General features: G+C 44.9%; 1 protein-coding gene across 2 annotated transcripts in view; it reads right to left on the bottom strand.

Annotated features, from left to right (window-relative positions):
- Nucleotides 1-2,633, bottom strand: part of TMPRSS2 (transmembrane serine protease 2) — a 58,858-nt gene extending 56,225 nt beyond the window's left edge. For both annotated transcript variants that reach the window (XM_049874914.1, XM_049874915.1), the window contains exon 1: nt 2,502-2,633. The gene's annotated coding sequence lies outside the window, so the exon portion shown is untranslated. The remainder of the gene's footprint in view (nt 1-2,501) is intronic.
- Nucleotides 2,634-16,241: the final 13,608 nt, after the last annotated feature.

A 16,241-nucleotide genomic window follows, 5' to 3' on the forward strand; every position in this document is an offset into this window, starting at 1 on the left:
ATTCTTTGGTGACCTTGGCACAAATGACTTACCCTCCCTGCCCCAGGTTCCTTGTAACTAAGTGAAGTAAGTTATAAACCCCAAACCCAAACCCGTTGACCTCAAATCGATTCTGACTCATGGCGACCCCACGTGTTACAGAGTGGAGCTACTCCATAGGGTTTTCTTGGCGGCAATCTTTGTGCAAGCAGATCACCTGGACTTTCTTCTGCCATGTCACTGGGTGGGATTGAACCATCAACCTTTGGGTTAATAAAACTCATTGCCTCAAGGAGTCGATTCTGACTCACAGCCACCCTATAGGACAGGAGCAGCTGGTGGATTTGAACTGCCGACCTTTTGGTTAGCAGCCAAGCTCTTAACCACTGCAAACCACTTGTGCTACCCAGGAACCTAGGTAAATTGTAGAGCTTGGACTCAGTGCCACATCAACCTTTCCATTGTTATTGTAATACAGTGTCAATAGCCTATTGACTCTCGTTTCCTTTGAGGCTCCTGACTGGGCTGGAGGCATGGGGGCGCTGTGAGTGGCTCCAGCCGCAGCACAGGCTTGTTGCAAGAAATGGCATAGCAATAAGAGGGAAGTTGCTAGAGACCAAACAAACGAAACGTCCAAGCCCAGAGTAAAGGCCCACTGTCTCACCAGCTGATCTTAAAAAAAAAAAAAAGCTAAAGTGCCCAACCGCCCTTCAACACACAGAGGGCTACCTCCATCCGGGCCCCGCCCCCAACTCTAGCGTTGAGCGTTCCTGGCTAAGTGGTGCCCTTGAATTTCATCCTAACCCCACCTGTCGGGTAAGGTCCATTGGGGAGAGGGGAGGTGGCCCCTCCTTAGAAGAGGCACAGGCAAGCTGGGGAGGTTGTGAGCAACCCCCAACGACTTCCTGGAGGGGGTGGGGGACTGAGGGTCCCCAGGCCTCCCTTCCAACTCACCTAGCAGCAGAAGCAGCAGATAAGGAGCTCCGGGATTAAATCTGAGCCAGGATGGACCAGTGCCCCAGGACCCTGGTAACCCTGCCCCCCACACTCCCGTTCCCACCCCTTCTTCAGAGTTGTCTGGCTCAGTCCCCGCTTCCTGGAGAACCCTGACCTCCTAGGGTAGGTCAACAACACCCCACCCCTTTTAGGTTTTCTAAGCACCGGGTTATCAGCTCTGCAGCCCTTGTAACTTCCCAATATTTGGGTAGTTCTCCCCCCCGCCTCCGTTGTAAGCGGCTAAGAGCTCCTTGAGGGCAGGATCTGACCGGCGAGTGCCGCGTGTTCCTTGTATTATCCCCAGCTCCGGGAACAGGGTGGAATCGAGGGGTGCGCAACCTTGAGGCCAGAGCTGGCTCACCTTTGCTCCCCCCGGCCCCCGGGCTGACCCCCGGCCGCCTGTCATCCTTCCTCTCCCAAACTGGGAATCCGGAATCCTCTTGACCAGGCCGGTGACCTCTGCGTTTTAAATGGGGCCTCGTGGCCACACTCTGTGCCCTCGGACGGGATGGCTGGCGGTCACCTTGCCCCGCGCCTCCGGACCCCGGGTCCTGGCACCGGGCACCCCACATGGAAATGCCGGCACCCCACATGGAAATGCCGGAGAACAAGCCAGTGCTGGCAGTCACCCGTCCCAGCTCTCCGGGGCAGGGAAGCACAAACTTTCAGGGGTAAGACAAACCCTGGGCAGAGCCCGTGGGGCCGCGAGCAGGGCGCCCACTGCCAGGCGGGTGCTCTCGGCTGCCCTGCGGCGTCTTGGGGTCGGGCGGACTGCAGGCGGAGGAGAGAAGCGCCCGGGTACCGGGTCTTCTCCCCGGCAGGGAGGGCTCTCTTGGGGCCACCACGGCCCCTTCGGGCGCCACCTGAAGCGGTTCGCCCCAGCGGGGCACGGCTCAAAGGCAGGCCCTCCGCGCCCGCCACTGGTATCGCCTCGGCATCTCCGCGAGTTTCCAGTTTCTCCCCGGCTGGGTAGAAACGAAGCAGCGGAAGGAGTCCAGGTAACGCTCCCGGCTGCAGAGATTTTCCCGAACAAAGAAACAGCCGGACGCCCTCCCCGCTACCCTTCCTCGTCCCCAAAGTAAAAGGCGCACCCCTGGTTCCCAGCTGAGGACCCAGAGGCCGGGGACGGCCGGCGGGCGAGCGACCGGCTCCGGCCGGGGGACTTCACCTGCCACTAGCTGGTACCTTCTGCTTGGGCCACCGGCCGGCGGCACGCAGGACAACCGGCCCCAGCAGAGCGAGATCAAGGGGGCGGCCGGTGGGCCGCGCAGCTCAGGCCAGAGAAAAGAGACCAGTCAAGGGCCCTGGGCGCCTGGCGTCCTCCTGGTGGGTGCGTTGCCCCGTTGAGCCCAGAGCACCCAGTGCCCGCTAGCCGGCTCACCTGCTGCCCTGGGTCGCTCGCGCACCTGGCTTCAGCCTCCACCCAGCCCCGGGAGGTAGGTCGTTTCCGAGAGAGTCCAGGTCCCACAACCGGGACCCTGCGTCCCGGACCTGGGGACTGAAGGCAGGCCGCTCGCGCCGCTTACCTGTCGCCCTCCGGGTCTGTCGCAGCGGCGCTCACCGCCCGGCGCCCTGCCTCCTTCTCCTCCTCCTCTGCTCAATTCTTCCTCAAGCTGGCTCCCCAGTCCCAGGCCCTCCCCCCGGGCTCTCGCTTTAATATCCGGAGGCGGTGTCCCAAGAACTAGAGAGACACGCCCTAGCGCAGGTCTAAGTCACCTCGGGCAGGGGGAGGGGAGGGGGCCGGAGCAGGTGTCCCAGCAGGGCGGGTCCGGGGCGGGGACCAGGAAGGCCAGAGGTGGTATTTCCCGGAGGAAACCTTGGGACGGCTACTCGCACCGGCCCGCGGAGCTGGGGGACCCAGAGGGAGACCCGAAGGCCACTTCCTGGGCTTAGTCCTCCCTCGGGCAGTTTAGGGGTAGGGAGGAACGTGACTGCTCCCCATCCTCCCTGAACTGCGCTCAAGAGGTCCCGAACTCCGAGTTTGGATTAAGGAGGGCGATTCTTTTTTATAATTGTGTTTTCGGTGAAAGTTTACAGCTTAAATTAGTTTTTCATTCAAAAATTTTACACACAAGTTGTTTTGCGACGTTAGTTGCAATTCCCTTAATGTGTCAGCTCTCTCCCCCTTTCCGTTTCCACCCTGGGTCTCAGTGTCCATTCCTCCAGGTTTCCTGTCCCTTCTTGCCTTCTTGTTTTTGCTTTTGGGTGGGTTTGCCCATTAGGCCTCCTCTACTTGATTAAACTAAGTAGCACTTTCCTCATGTGCTGTTGTTTGTTTTACAGTCCTGTCTAATCTTTGTCGCTACCAGTAGGAATCGGAATCGACTAAACGGCAATGAAGTTTTTGGTTTTTTAATCTTTGTCTGAAAGGTGGACTTCTGGAGTGACTCAAGTTCTGAGTTAGCAGTGTGTCCAGGGGCCATAGTCTTGGGGATTCCTCCAGTCTCTCTCAGACCAGTAAGTCTGGTCTTTTTTGTGAATTTGCATTTTGTTCTACATTTTTCTCCTGCTCTGTCCGGGACCCTCTATTGTGATCCCTGTCAGAGCAGTCGGTGGTGGTATGGGCACCATCTAGTTCTTCTGGGCTCAGGCTGGTGGAGGCTGTGGTTCATGTGGTCCATTAATCCTTTGGACTAATATTTTCCTTGTGTCTTTGGTTTTTGTCATTCTCCTTTGCTCCAGACAGAATGGGACCAATAGATGTATCTTAGATGGCCACTCAAGCTTTTAAGACCCATACAGGGTAATTCTGGTCAGTGCTAATCAAGTCCTGTTGTGTGTGTGCCTGGAGCAGCTGCTCCTCCTGTTGTAGGCAGTTAACCCTCCAGAAACCTGCATGGCCTTGGTGCCCGCAGTGAGGATCCAGGAGTAGGCTCCAGGAGATATAACACCTAGCTCAGAAGATTCTGAGCCCACCTTTCTCCTCCCTCAGATCTCAAGTCCCATCCCAGGGTGGTGCATGGTCTTCCACCAACCCGAGGCAAGGCACAGTGGGTGAGGAAGGGAGTGGAATAAACCTCAAAGCAAAAGGTCTGGCTTTCTCAGTATTCATAACAGGCTCTTTCCAATGTGGTTTGCAATACAGGCAGTCCTCGACTTATGAATTTGAGTTAGGGTGAACTGGAGGAGTTTTTGGAACGGAACCCTGTAATAAGTCGGGGACTATTTGTATTTTTTTTTTTTATTTGTATACAAATTGGCATGGATTAGTTTAAAATTAAAAGGTGGAACCCAAAGAATGCCTAATTAACTCCTTCCTGGAAAGGTCGCCATTCCAGTTACCTCGGGAACCCTGGTAGGCTCTTGGATCCTGCTAGACTTTCCCAGTAAGTACCCCCTCCACACTTTTGCCTCTTTTCTGTTCAGCTTATAGCATCCACAACAGGTCACTGTCTTTAATATGCCCTGGGCCTACTCATCCTTTATACCTCCCTGATTCCAGTCTATCCCCAGTAGAAGACCATCATGGACCATCTTCAGCAGAAGGAAGTCAGGCCTAGTTGTCTTCTGAGGGTGACCCACTTATTAGTGTGTTTGGTGCCTGCTAGAAGTGACACCTTTGTTCCCCCAAATTCCTAATGTCTAGCTATATACCTGATGTGTGTGTCTATATATTCAGCCCTCATGTGGTGGTTGTTCTCCCCACATTAATTTCTTGGCAACTTCCTGGAATTTTCATTGGGGTATGCACATCTCCCAGGAGCAGCCCACATGCTTGAGGAACCAACTGCACCTGGCTCTAGAAGTGGACAAGTGTCTCGGGCTCTAGCTAGGAGGTTAATTCTATGCCTGGCAGGAATTCCTGGTTCAGGGATGAAAACATGACTCACTACAGGTCAGTGAGACATGTAGAGAAGCTTTCAGAGACCTCTGTCCTCATTGTGTTTAGAGGAGGAAGCAAGCAGGCCCAGGAGCTGTTGATAGCCATCTGTCCAGCACCAGGGACCTAGTACAAGCAAGGACAAAGATAGCTCATCCATCAAAAAGCACAGCATAGAGATGACAAGATGACCAATTTTTAATGGCACCCTTGAGCCATCAAATTGAGACAGCTCTGAAGTTGAGGCCCCTTTACCACTTTTTTCACTAATAAAAATAGAAAATGAGGACCCTTTGCCATGAGCAATAATTGAGATACATTGAAAAGAAAACAATACTATTATATGTTAAAAATAAGCAACATAGTTCCCTTTTTGGCAATACGGCAGACTAGCCATCCTGAAAAACTCTCTCTACAAAAGAGGCTGGACAATATATGTATATATATATGTGTGTGTGTGTGTGTGTTATTTTTTTTTTGAAAATTACAGCTAAATTTGCAAGAAAGGATGGGAAATCTTTAGACACAAAAGTGAAGTGGGAATACGTATCCAGGAAAGGAAGGAAGGAAGGAAGGAAGGATTACAAGCATTTTGAAATTATCTGGCCATCTCTGGTAGTGAGGAGTTTTGTAAGCAAGGGGCAGAGTTGGATGACAGTCTAAGGTCTCAGCAAGGTGGGTTACCACCACATCAAACCAGGACCTAAAAAAATATCGACAGCAGGTAACTTTGGTAAAGGGTAAGACAATACACAATACTGGGGAAGCCAGCACAACTTGTCCAAGGCAAGGTCATGGAAGCTCCACAGACATATCCAAACTCCCTGAGGGACCAAATTGCTGAGCTGAGAGCTGTGGGGACCATGGTCTAGGGAAATATCTAGCTCAATTGGCACAACATAGTTTGTAAAGAAAATATTCTACATTCTACTTTGGTGAGTATCATTTGGGGGTCTTAAAAGCATGTGAGTGGCCATCTAGGATACTCCACTGGTCTCACCCCTTCGGGAGCTAGGAAGAATGAAGAAAACCAAAGACAAAAGGGAAAGATTAGTCCAAAGGACTAAAAGACCACACCTACCACGGCCTCCACTAGACTGAGTCTAGTACAACTAGATGGTGCCCAGCTGACTGTTCTGACAGAGATCACAATAGAAGATCCTGGACAGAGCTGGAGAAAAATGTAGAACAAAATTCTAACTCAAAAAGAAAGACCAGATTGGCTGGCCTGACAGAGACTGGAAAAACCCTGAGAGTATGGCCCCTGGACAACCTTTCAGCTCAGTAATGAAGTCAGTCCTGAGGTTCACCCTTCAGCCAAAGATTGGACAGGCCCAAAAAACAAAACGAGACTAAAGGGGCACGCCAGCCCAGGGGCAAGGACTAGAAGGCAGGAGGGGATATGAAAATTGGTAATAGGGAACCCAAGTTTGAGAAGGGGGAGAGTTGACATGTCATGGGGTTGTTAACCAATGTCATAAAACAATATATGTACTAGCTGTTTAATGAGAAACTAGTTTGTTCTGTAAACCTTCATCTAAAAATATCTAAAGTACAATAAAAAAAAATTGACAACGTAAAACGACACCAATAATAATGTTTAATTTGTGAAGGTAATGAAGCAAAAACTACACACACAAATAGAACTAATATATTGGAAAATAACAGCATAAAAACCAGGAGTAGGCTAACCAAAATTAAATCATTTTAATGATTTTATTGTTCTGGAGGAGAATAAACATATTGATTAACTTTAGAAATTATTGAATACGTTTGTTCAAAGGATATTTATAAAAGAACAAAAAATAGAGTGTATATTAATAACTTTCAAACACAAATTAAAAGAAAAAACACAAAAAAACAGAATGAGGGAAGAGACCTTAACAGAAGCAAAACGTGGCAAAGAAGGATAAGGGCAGGGAGGAAGAGGAAAATAAGGCAAACAGAAAGAACAAAATATAAATATAGAAATAGATGGGAATGTATCAGTAATCATAATACATGCAAATGCTTTAAATTACCCAGTTAAAAGATATAACCCTTAAAAAAAACTCATTGCCATCGAGTCGATTCTGACTCATAGTGACCCTGTAGGACAGAGTAGATCTGCCCCACAGAGACTCCAAGGAGCACCTGGTGGATTCAAACTGCCAAACTTTTGGCTCAACGGTAATGGGTTAAAAGATACAGGTTTTAAAAAAGAGACAGGAATAGATTATCAGATCATATAACTTTTTAAGACAGCTATGTGCTATTTATGAGAAACATGGAGAAAGACACATGTGAAAGAAAGCTGGCTTGGCTACACCAATAATGAACAAAATAGACTTTAAATCAAAAAGCACTATTGAAAATAAGAAAGATCACTTTACAATGATTAAAGAATTCACCTGGAAAATATAACAATTCTGAACTTGTATGTACTTAACAACATAGTATAAAATGTATAAAAGGAAAGTTGTTGGAACTACAAGAAGACCTTCAGAAATCCCATAATAACGTGTAGGTCAAGCAGACAAAACAATCAAACAAACAAAAATAATAATAAAAATATAGAAGTCTTGAACAACACAATTAATGGACTTTATTAAGGGGCGTATATATATATATATACGTATATATATATATTTATATATATATATACGTATATATATATATATTTATATATATATATACGTATATATATATATATATATATATATATATATATACCTATGGAAACCCTAGTGGTGTAGCGGTTAAGTGCTACAGCTGCTAACCAAAGGCTCTGCCGTTCGAATCCGCCAGGCACTTCTTGGAAACTCTATGGGGCAGCTCTATGCTGTCCTGTAGGGTCACTATGAGTTGTAACTGACTCGACAGCACCGGGTTTTGGGTTTTATATATATACCTATAATGAATAGTTGACAAAAATACATCATCTTCAAGGTCAAATTTTAAAAAAATACCCACATGTACATAAAGTAAGTTTCAACACATGTTGGAAAAGTAGTATCATATAGTCTGGTTTCTGACCAAAATGCAATTAATTTATAAATCAATTATAATAAGAAAACTTTTAAACTCTTATACCCTTCAAAGTTTTAAAATACACATTTGAAAAAAAAAACAAACCCTCACAGATCAAAGAAAAAAACATGATGGAAATTACAAAATACTCGGAACTGAAGAATAATAAAAAATACTACATATCAATATTTGTGAGATATATCCTGTGCAAAATTCACAGAGAATTTTAAAGCATTGAATATTTATACTGGAAACAAAAAGGCTAAAAATGAACAAGCTATGAATCTGGCTCAAAAATTCAGAAAAAAAAAGAACAATAGAAAGAAGGAACAAAACCATGAAGACAGGAGAAGAATAAAGGCAACAGAAAATAAACATTAGAGAATCTAAAACCAAAAGTTCGTTCTTGAAAAGGCTGAAAAATGTCACATCTCTGGAAGTAGATCTAACAAAAGAGAGAGAAAGCACAAACTATATCAGGAATTTAAAAAAAAGGTAACAACTACAAATGCCTCAGGGATTAAAAACAATAACATCAAACAACAAACATATTTATCTCACCAAACTAAGTTAAAACAAAATAGAAATTCTGAATAGTCCTGCAATTTTTAAAGAAATTGAGCTGGTAATTAAAACAAAACAACCCTACCCGCCCCCCCAGAAAAAGACAAGAACAAAAACCAAACAGTATATATGGTTTTATAGGTTAATTATAAGAAACATATTATTCTGATCTTTCAAAATTTCCTCCAGACAGTAGAAAAATATAAAACACTCCTCGACTCATCCATATCTAAATCAGTGAAGGAATTCAGAAAGAAAAAGTATGCACCACTCTAAATTGCAAAAATCCTAACCAAATATTAGCAAAATGAATCCAACCGTGTATAAAAAAGATTATGACCAAATTGGGAGTATCTCAATGTAATCGTGATTTAACATCAGAAAAGCTATCAATGTAGTTCAACATAATAACAAATTAAAAGAGAAAAATCATAAAACCATTTTAATGTTGTGGTGCAGTGAATTAATATGGCCCTTCTGTTGTCGTTAGGTGCCATCGAATTGGTTTTGATTCACAGTGACTCCATGTTCAACAGAAGGAAACACTGCCCAGCCCTGCACCATCCCCACAATCATTGCTGTGTTCAGCCCATTGTTACAGCCACTGTGCCAATCCATCTTGTCCAAGGTCTCCCTCTTTTTCGCTGACTCTCTCCTTTACCAAGCATGATGTCCTTTTCCAGGGAATGGTCCTTTCTGATAACACATCCAAAGTACGTTCAATTCCAAGGAGCACACTTGCTGTACTTCCAAAACAGGCTTGTTCATTCTTCTGGCAGGTCATGGTATATTCAATGTTCTCTCCAACACCATAATTCAAAGGCATCAATTCTTCTTTGGTCTTCCTTATTCGTCCAGCTCTCGCATGCATATTAGGTGATTGAAAGTATGATGGCTTGGTCAGGTGCACCTTAGTCCTCAAGGTGCACCTGAGGACTTTCTTTTGAACACCTTTTGCATCAGATTTGCCCAATGTTTAATTTTCTTGACTGCTGCACTGATTGCGGATCCAAGTAAAATGAAACCCTTGATTACTTCAGTCTTTTCTTTGTTTATCATGATGTTGCTTATTGGTCCAGTTTTGTTTTCTTTATGTTGACATGTAATCCATACTGAAGTCTTCGATCGTCATCAGTAAGTACTTCAAGTCCCCTTCACTTCCAGCAAGCAAGGTTCTGCTATCTGCATATCTCAGGTTGCTGATGAGTCTTCCACCAATCCTGATGCCACATTCTTCTTCATATAGTCCAGTTTATTGGATTATTTTGCTCAGCATACAGATTGAATAAGTATGGTGAAGGGATACAGCCCTGAGGCACACATTCCTGGTTTTATTTATTTATTATGCTTTCAGTGAAAGTTTACAGCTCAAATTAATTTGTCATTCAAAAATTTATACACATTGTTTTGTGACATTGTTTGCAATCACTGCAATGTGACAGCATGCTCCTCTTTTCCACCCCAGGTTCCCTGTGTCCATTTGTCCAGTTCCTGCCCCCTCCTGCCTTTTCATCTTGCTTTTGTATAGGAGTTGCCCATTTGGTCTAATATACCCGATAGAACTAAGAAGCATGTTCCTCACGTGTATTATTTTTTGATTTATAACCCTATCTAATCTTTGCCTGAAAAGTGGGCTTCAGGAATGGCTTCAGTTCTGGGTTAGCAGAATGTCTGGGGGCTGTAGATTTGGGGATTCCTCTAGTCTCTCTCAGACCACTAAGTCTGGTCTTTTTTCATGAATTTGAGTTCTGTTCTACGTTTTTCTACCACTCTGTCCAGGATTTTCTACTGTGATCCCTGTCAGAGTGGTCGGTGGTTGTAGTTGGGCACCATCTAGTTCTTCTGGTCTCAGGCTGGTGGAGTCTCTGGTTCATGCGGTCCTTAGACCTTTGGGCTAACATTTTCCTTGTGTCTTTAGTTTTCTTCATTCTCTTTTGCTCCAGGTGGGATGCGACCAATAGAAGTATCTTAGATGGTCACTCCTAAGCTTTTAAGACCCCAGACGCTATAACCGAAGTGGGAGGTAGAACAGTTTCTTTAGGAACTATGTTATGCCAATTGACCTAGATGTCCCCTGAGACTCTGGTCCCCAGCCCCCAGCCCCAACTACTTAGTCCTTCAAAATGTTTGGATGTGTCTAGAACACATCTATGTTTTGGTTTTGGTCCAATTGTGCTGACTTCCCCATATTGTGTGTTGTCCTTCCCTTCACTGAAGTTGATATTGTCCACTTTCTAGTTAGTGATTTCCCCACCCCCTCTCTCCCCACCTTTGTAACCATCAAAGAATGGTTTGTTTGTTTGTTTTCTGTGTGTAAGCCTTTTCTTGAGTTCTTATAATGGTGGTCTCATACAATATTTGTCCTTTTGTGACTGACTTAATTCACTCAGCATAGTGTCCTCCAGATTCATCCGTGTTGTGAGATGTTTCACGGATTCTTCATTGTTCTTTACAGTTGCATAGTTTTCCATCGTGTACTGGTAGTTTTCATTGGCATTTCTCTAATGGCTAATGAGTGGAGCCCTGGTGGAGCAGTGGTTAAGTGTTCAGCTGCTAACCAAAAGGTTGGAAGTTCAACTCAACCAGCTGCTCCTTGGAAACCCTATGGGGCACTTCTTCCCTGTCCTATAGGGTTGCTATGAGCAGTGTGATGTCTTGTGGAAGGGGAAATGATCAAGGTCCCTGAGGACAAATTTATGACATAGGGCTGGAGAGTTGATATACCTCTGAGGTAGGACACTGAAGGTGTGTTGCTGGACTTGCCAGATGAAGGTAAACTGCTTCTGGTGGTCCTTCGAAACAGGTATGGAGAAAAAGCCATTAGCCAGATCAATAGCTGCATACCAGGTACCAGGAGATATATTAGTTTACTCAAGCAATGAAATTACATCTGGAACAACTGCTGCAATTGCAGTCACCACCTGATATACTTTTCAATAATCCAATTGGCGTTCTCCAAGATCTATCTGTTTTTTTGCAGAGGCCAAGTAGGTAAGTTGAATGGGGATGTGGTGGGAATCACCACCCCTGCATTCTTCAAGTCCTTGATGGTGGCAGTAATCTCTGCAGTCTCTCCAGGAATGCAGGATTGCTTTTGGTTTACTATTTTTCTAGATGGGGCAGTTCTAGTGGCTTCCACTTGGCTTTTCCGACCATAATAGCCCTTACTCCATTTATCAGGGATCCACTATGGGGGTTCTGCCAATTGCTGAGCTTATCTATTCCAGTTATGCATTCTGGAACTGGGGAAACCACTACAGGATGTGTTTGGGATCCACTGGACCTACTGTGAGACAGACATGAGCTGAAACTCCATTAATAACCTGACCTCCATATGCCTCCACTCTGACTGAAGGGCTGCAGTGATGTTTTGGGTCTCCCGGAATTAGGATCAGTTCAGAGCCAGTATCTAGTAATCCAGTAATACTTTTTCCCAGTGAACAATCAGTCTTGTAAAAGGCTATAGATGCCTTTGGGGAAGGCTGGGAGAAAGATTAACAGTATAAATTTTTGTCAGTGTAATGGGGTCCTTCTTCAAGGAGTCCCAACCTCCTCTTCATTAAAGGAGTTGTGTGTCTGTTGCCTGACTCAAGTCTGGGAACTCATTGAGGGGTCGTGACTCGCTATATTGGCAATTTAAGTTAAACTGCTCTTCACTTGACCAAAAATTCTTCTGCTTGTACAGATCAAGTAAATTTCTCATCTATTTCACTTCTAGGGACACGAAGAATAGGTAGCCAATGCCATAAGTCTATTGGAGTCAGACTATTCTGATTACTGCTTTGACTCTGTTGTCCACTATGGTAATCATGCCCATCTTGTCTTTGTAGATTGAGTGCTGCCATGTGACCCCCACCACTAGGGTGTACAATCAGCCCCTTGTAGTTAGGTGTCTTAATTCAGTTAGGACAATTACCACCGTCAAATCTGATTTGCATAAAATAGTAATCACAGCAGTCTTCAAGGATACTGTGGCTCCCTTCACAAATTTATTCCTCACCTTTATGGTAAAAGTTGTGTCCTCTGGGCACTCCATGTGTGAATCTGTGGGTCTAACAATGGTAAATCTTCTCTAACATGCCAGTTGCCCTAAGCCTTTGGGTTCTTCTACGGTATACCAAGGCAGGTCTGGTACTTTAATTTGATTTAGTGTAGGGCACAGCGTAGTCCATGCTTCAGTGACCAAACCAAATAAACTATTAGATCATTTCCTAAACTCTCCAGCTGAAATATTGAATGGAGAATCTGTGCTTAGTGGGCCCATATCAATAAGCTCTGATTGATTCATCTTTTTGTTCCTTGCACCATTATCCCACACCCTTAATAGCCATTCCCACACATATTCGCCAGGTTTCTGTTTGCACGTATTAGAAGACTCAACAGTTCTTTTGGAGTGTAGCATATCTCCCCCTAGGTCACACTTTGCCCTTCACCTTTTGGGACTCACTGGGACTTAAGTCTAGTTATAGGCCTAGAAGCCAAAATGGGTGGTGGGGATGTGTCTTGAGAACATTCAGCATTGTCTAATAAGGCATCTGCCTCAGGCAACGCCCCAGGCAATGACTCAGCTGCCTCCCCAGGGGATGACTCAGGTGCCACCCCAGGTGATATCTCAGAGAAAGGGTCTTCAGACTTATCTGGGTTAATCTCACGAGATGGTGGTAGAGGGGCTGATGGTTTTGTTGGCAGGAGTGATTCAATGGCATATAGGGGTTCAGCATCCCCAGCTTCCTGATTATCTGCCTGTGATGGTTAAGAGGGTGTGTCAACTTGGCTGGGCCATAATTCTTACTGGTTTGGCAGTTATGATGTAGTTTGGCAGCTGAAAAATGATGTGATCACTTCCATGATTAAATTTGATATAATGTGATCGCTGCCATGATGGGATCTACTGTAAGTAGCCAGTCAACTGAAAGGGAGTTTCCTTAGGGGTGCAGCCTGTATCTAATATAGATGGACTTCCTGGCAAGGTTTGCAAGATTTTACTTGCTCTGGATCCAGCAGCTGCTTCCTGTTCATCTGACATCCAGTTCTTGGGAGTAGAGTTGCCAGCTTACCATCTGTCTTGCCTGCTGATCTTGGTATTCATTAGTCTTCACAGCCTGTGAGCCAGGAGAAGCCTCCAGTCTGACCTGCGGACTTGGGACTTTCCAGTCTCTACAACTGTGTGAGCCATTCCCTACATATAAATCTCTCTCTCTATATATATTCATATGCTTTACTGGTTTATCTTCTCTAGAGAACCCAGTCTAAGACATTTGGTACTGAGAGTCATTCTAGAGAAAAAAAATTGTAAGGATGAGTTTTCTAAATTAGTTCTCAAGTCTGGTTAATCTTAAAGATGTTGATGACTCTGCTTCCAGCAGTAAAGAGGGCACTGCTAATCCATGGTATGAGGTGGCAATAGAAATACGCAAAATATCACTACAAATAAATCAGGTATTGGTGAAAGGTAAGGCTCTGGGTTAGTGCACGTTTGATATCTTTCTAAAATTTTGTCATAATGAGAAATATAAAGAAACTGGTTGGTTGGTTCTACTTTCACTAGGCAAAGTGGTGAAAAAAAGAGATGCGCTCAGGACTTGAGTCGAAGCTTAAGTGCCGCACAAACAACCTCAAAGTTTCCACTTGTGCCTTGAAGAAAAGCCTCGTTTCTTTTAGTAACAAAGCTGATATTGCCAAAAACCAAACCCAGAGTCTTATTCTAAGAGTGGCTGAATTACAATGCCAACTGAATTCCCAACCTTGAGTTGTGTCTGAAGTTAAAGTGAGAGCATTGATTGGGAAAAAGTAGGATCCTGAAACTTTGGAGGGGGACATACGGGCAGATAATCAGGAAGCTAGGGACACTGAGCCCCTAAATGCCATTGAATCACTCCTGTCAGCAGAACCAGCCCTGTTACTCCCCTCTGAAGAGATTACTCCATCTTTGTTTGCTAAGCTACCTTCCCCAGTAAAACCATTAGCCACTCCACCTCCATCTGATGAGATTAACCTAGCTGTGTCTGAAAAGCTTTTTTCTGAGTCATTGTCTGGGGCTATTGCCTGAGTCAGATGCCTTCAAGACAATGCTGAATGTTCTCAAAACACATCCCCACCACCTTCTTTGGCTTCTAGATCTATAACTAGTATTAAGTCCCAGGAGCCCCCAAAGAGAAGTACGAAGTGTGACTCAGGAGGTGGTATGCTATACTCCAAAAGAACTGTTTGACTCTTCTAATATGTACAAAAAGAAACCTAGGGAATATGTGTGGGAGGGGTATTACCCAAAACCCATTGCCGTCGAGTCGATTCCAACTCATAGCGACCAGGTATTAAGAGTGTTAAATAATGGTGCAAGAAACTCAGTCTGAGTTTACTGATATGGACCTACTAAGCCAAGACTCTTCATTCAATGTTTCACATCAAGTGGTTAGGGAAGGACTTTCTGGCAAGACTTGCAGGCCTTTGCTTGCTCTGGATCCTGCAGCTGGCTCCTGTTCATCTGACTTCCTGTTCTTGAGACTTGAGCTAGCAGCTTACCTGACATCTTGCCTACCAATCTTGGGATTCATCGGTCTCTGCAACCTGTGAAGCAGGAGTAGTCTCTGGTCTGACCCATGGACTTGGGACTTCCTAGCTTCTACAACCACATGAGCCATTTCCTTGATATCAATCTCTCTCTGTATGTATTTATACGCTTTACTGGTTTTGCTTCTCTAGAGAACCTAGCCTAAGACACTACCAGTATGTCCCCATCCCAAGTTTCAGGATCCCATTTCTTCCCAATCAATTTCCTCACTTTAGCTTCAGACACCATTAGAGATTTAGAATTCAGTTGGTATTGTAATTCAACCACTCTTATGATAAGACTCTGGGTTTGGTTTTCAGCAATATCGGCTCTGTTACTACAAGAAATAAGGCTTTCTTTCAGCTCACATGTGGCAACTTTGAGGTAATTTATGTGGTGCTTGAGCTTTGTCTCTGAAGCCCTGAGCTCATCTCCTTCTTTCACCAGTTTGTCTAGCAAAAGTAATACCAACCAACCAGCTTTCTTATACTTCTCATTATGATATCAAACACGTGCTCACCCAGAGCCTCCCCTCTCATCAATACTTGATCTGTTGGTGGTGACATTTTGCATATTTCTATTGCCACCTCACAGCATGGATTAGCAGTGGCTTCTTTACTACTAGAAACAGAGTCATCAACATCTTTAAGACTAACCAGACCTGAGAACCAATTTATAAAACTCATCCTTATAATTTTGTTTCTCTAGAACCACTCTCAGTACCAAATGTCTTAGGCTGGGGTCTCTAGTGAAGCAAAACCAGTGAAGCACATACATAGAGAGAGAGAGAGAGAGAAACTTAGCCCAAGGAAATGGCTCACATGGTTGTAGAGGCTGGCAAGTCCCAATTTCATGGGTCAGGTGTCAGACTGGAGGCGTCTCCTGACTCATAACTGCAGAGGTTGATGAACCAAGATCCACAGATCAGATGGCAGGCTGCTGGTTCACAGGCCGTGAAGGCTAGTGAATTGAAAATTGACAGGTAAGACGGCAGGCCACTGTCGTAGTCCCAAGAACTGGAGGTCAGATGCTGATGGGCCAAATGCAGGATTCTGAGCAGAGCAAAAGCCCACGAGCTTTGCCAGAAAGCCCATATGTATTGGATGTGGGCCACACCCCCAAGGAAACTCCCTTTCAACTGATTGGCTACTCACAGCAGATCTCATCATGGGGGTGATTACATCATTATATGACTACCGAACTACATCGTAACTGCCAAACCAGTGAGAATCATGACCCAGCTAAGTTGACACACAACCTTATGATCACACAGCTCCACAACTCCCCACATTCAAATCCTCTAATAAATCCCTTTCAAAATTA

The sequence above is a fragment of the Elephas maximus genome, chromosome 2 (assembly GCF_024166365.1).
Source record: "Elephas maximus indicus isolate mEleMax1 chromosome 2, mEleMax1 primary haplotype, whole genome shotgun sequence".
NCBI classification, from domain to species: domain Eukaryota; kingdom Metazoa; phylum Chordata; class Mammalia; order Proboscidea; family Elephantidae; genus Elephas; species Elephas maximus.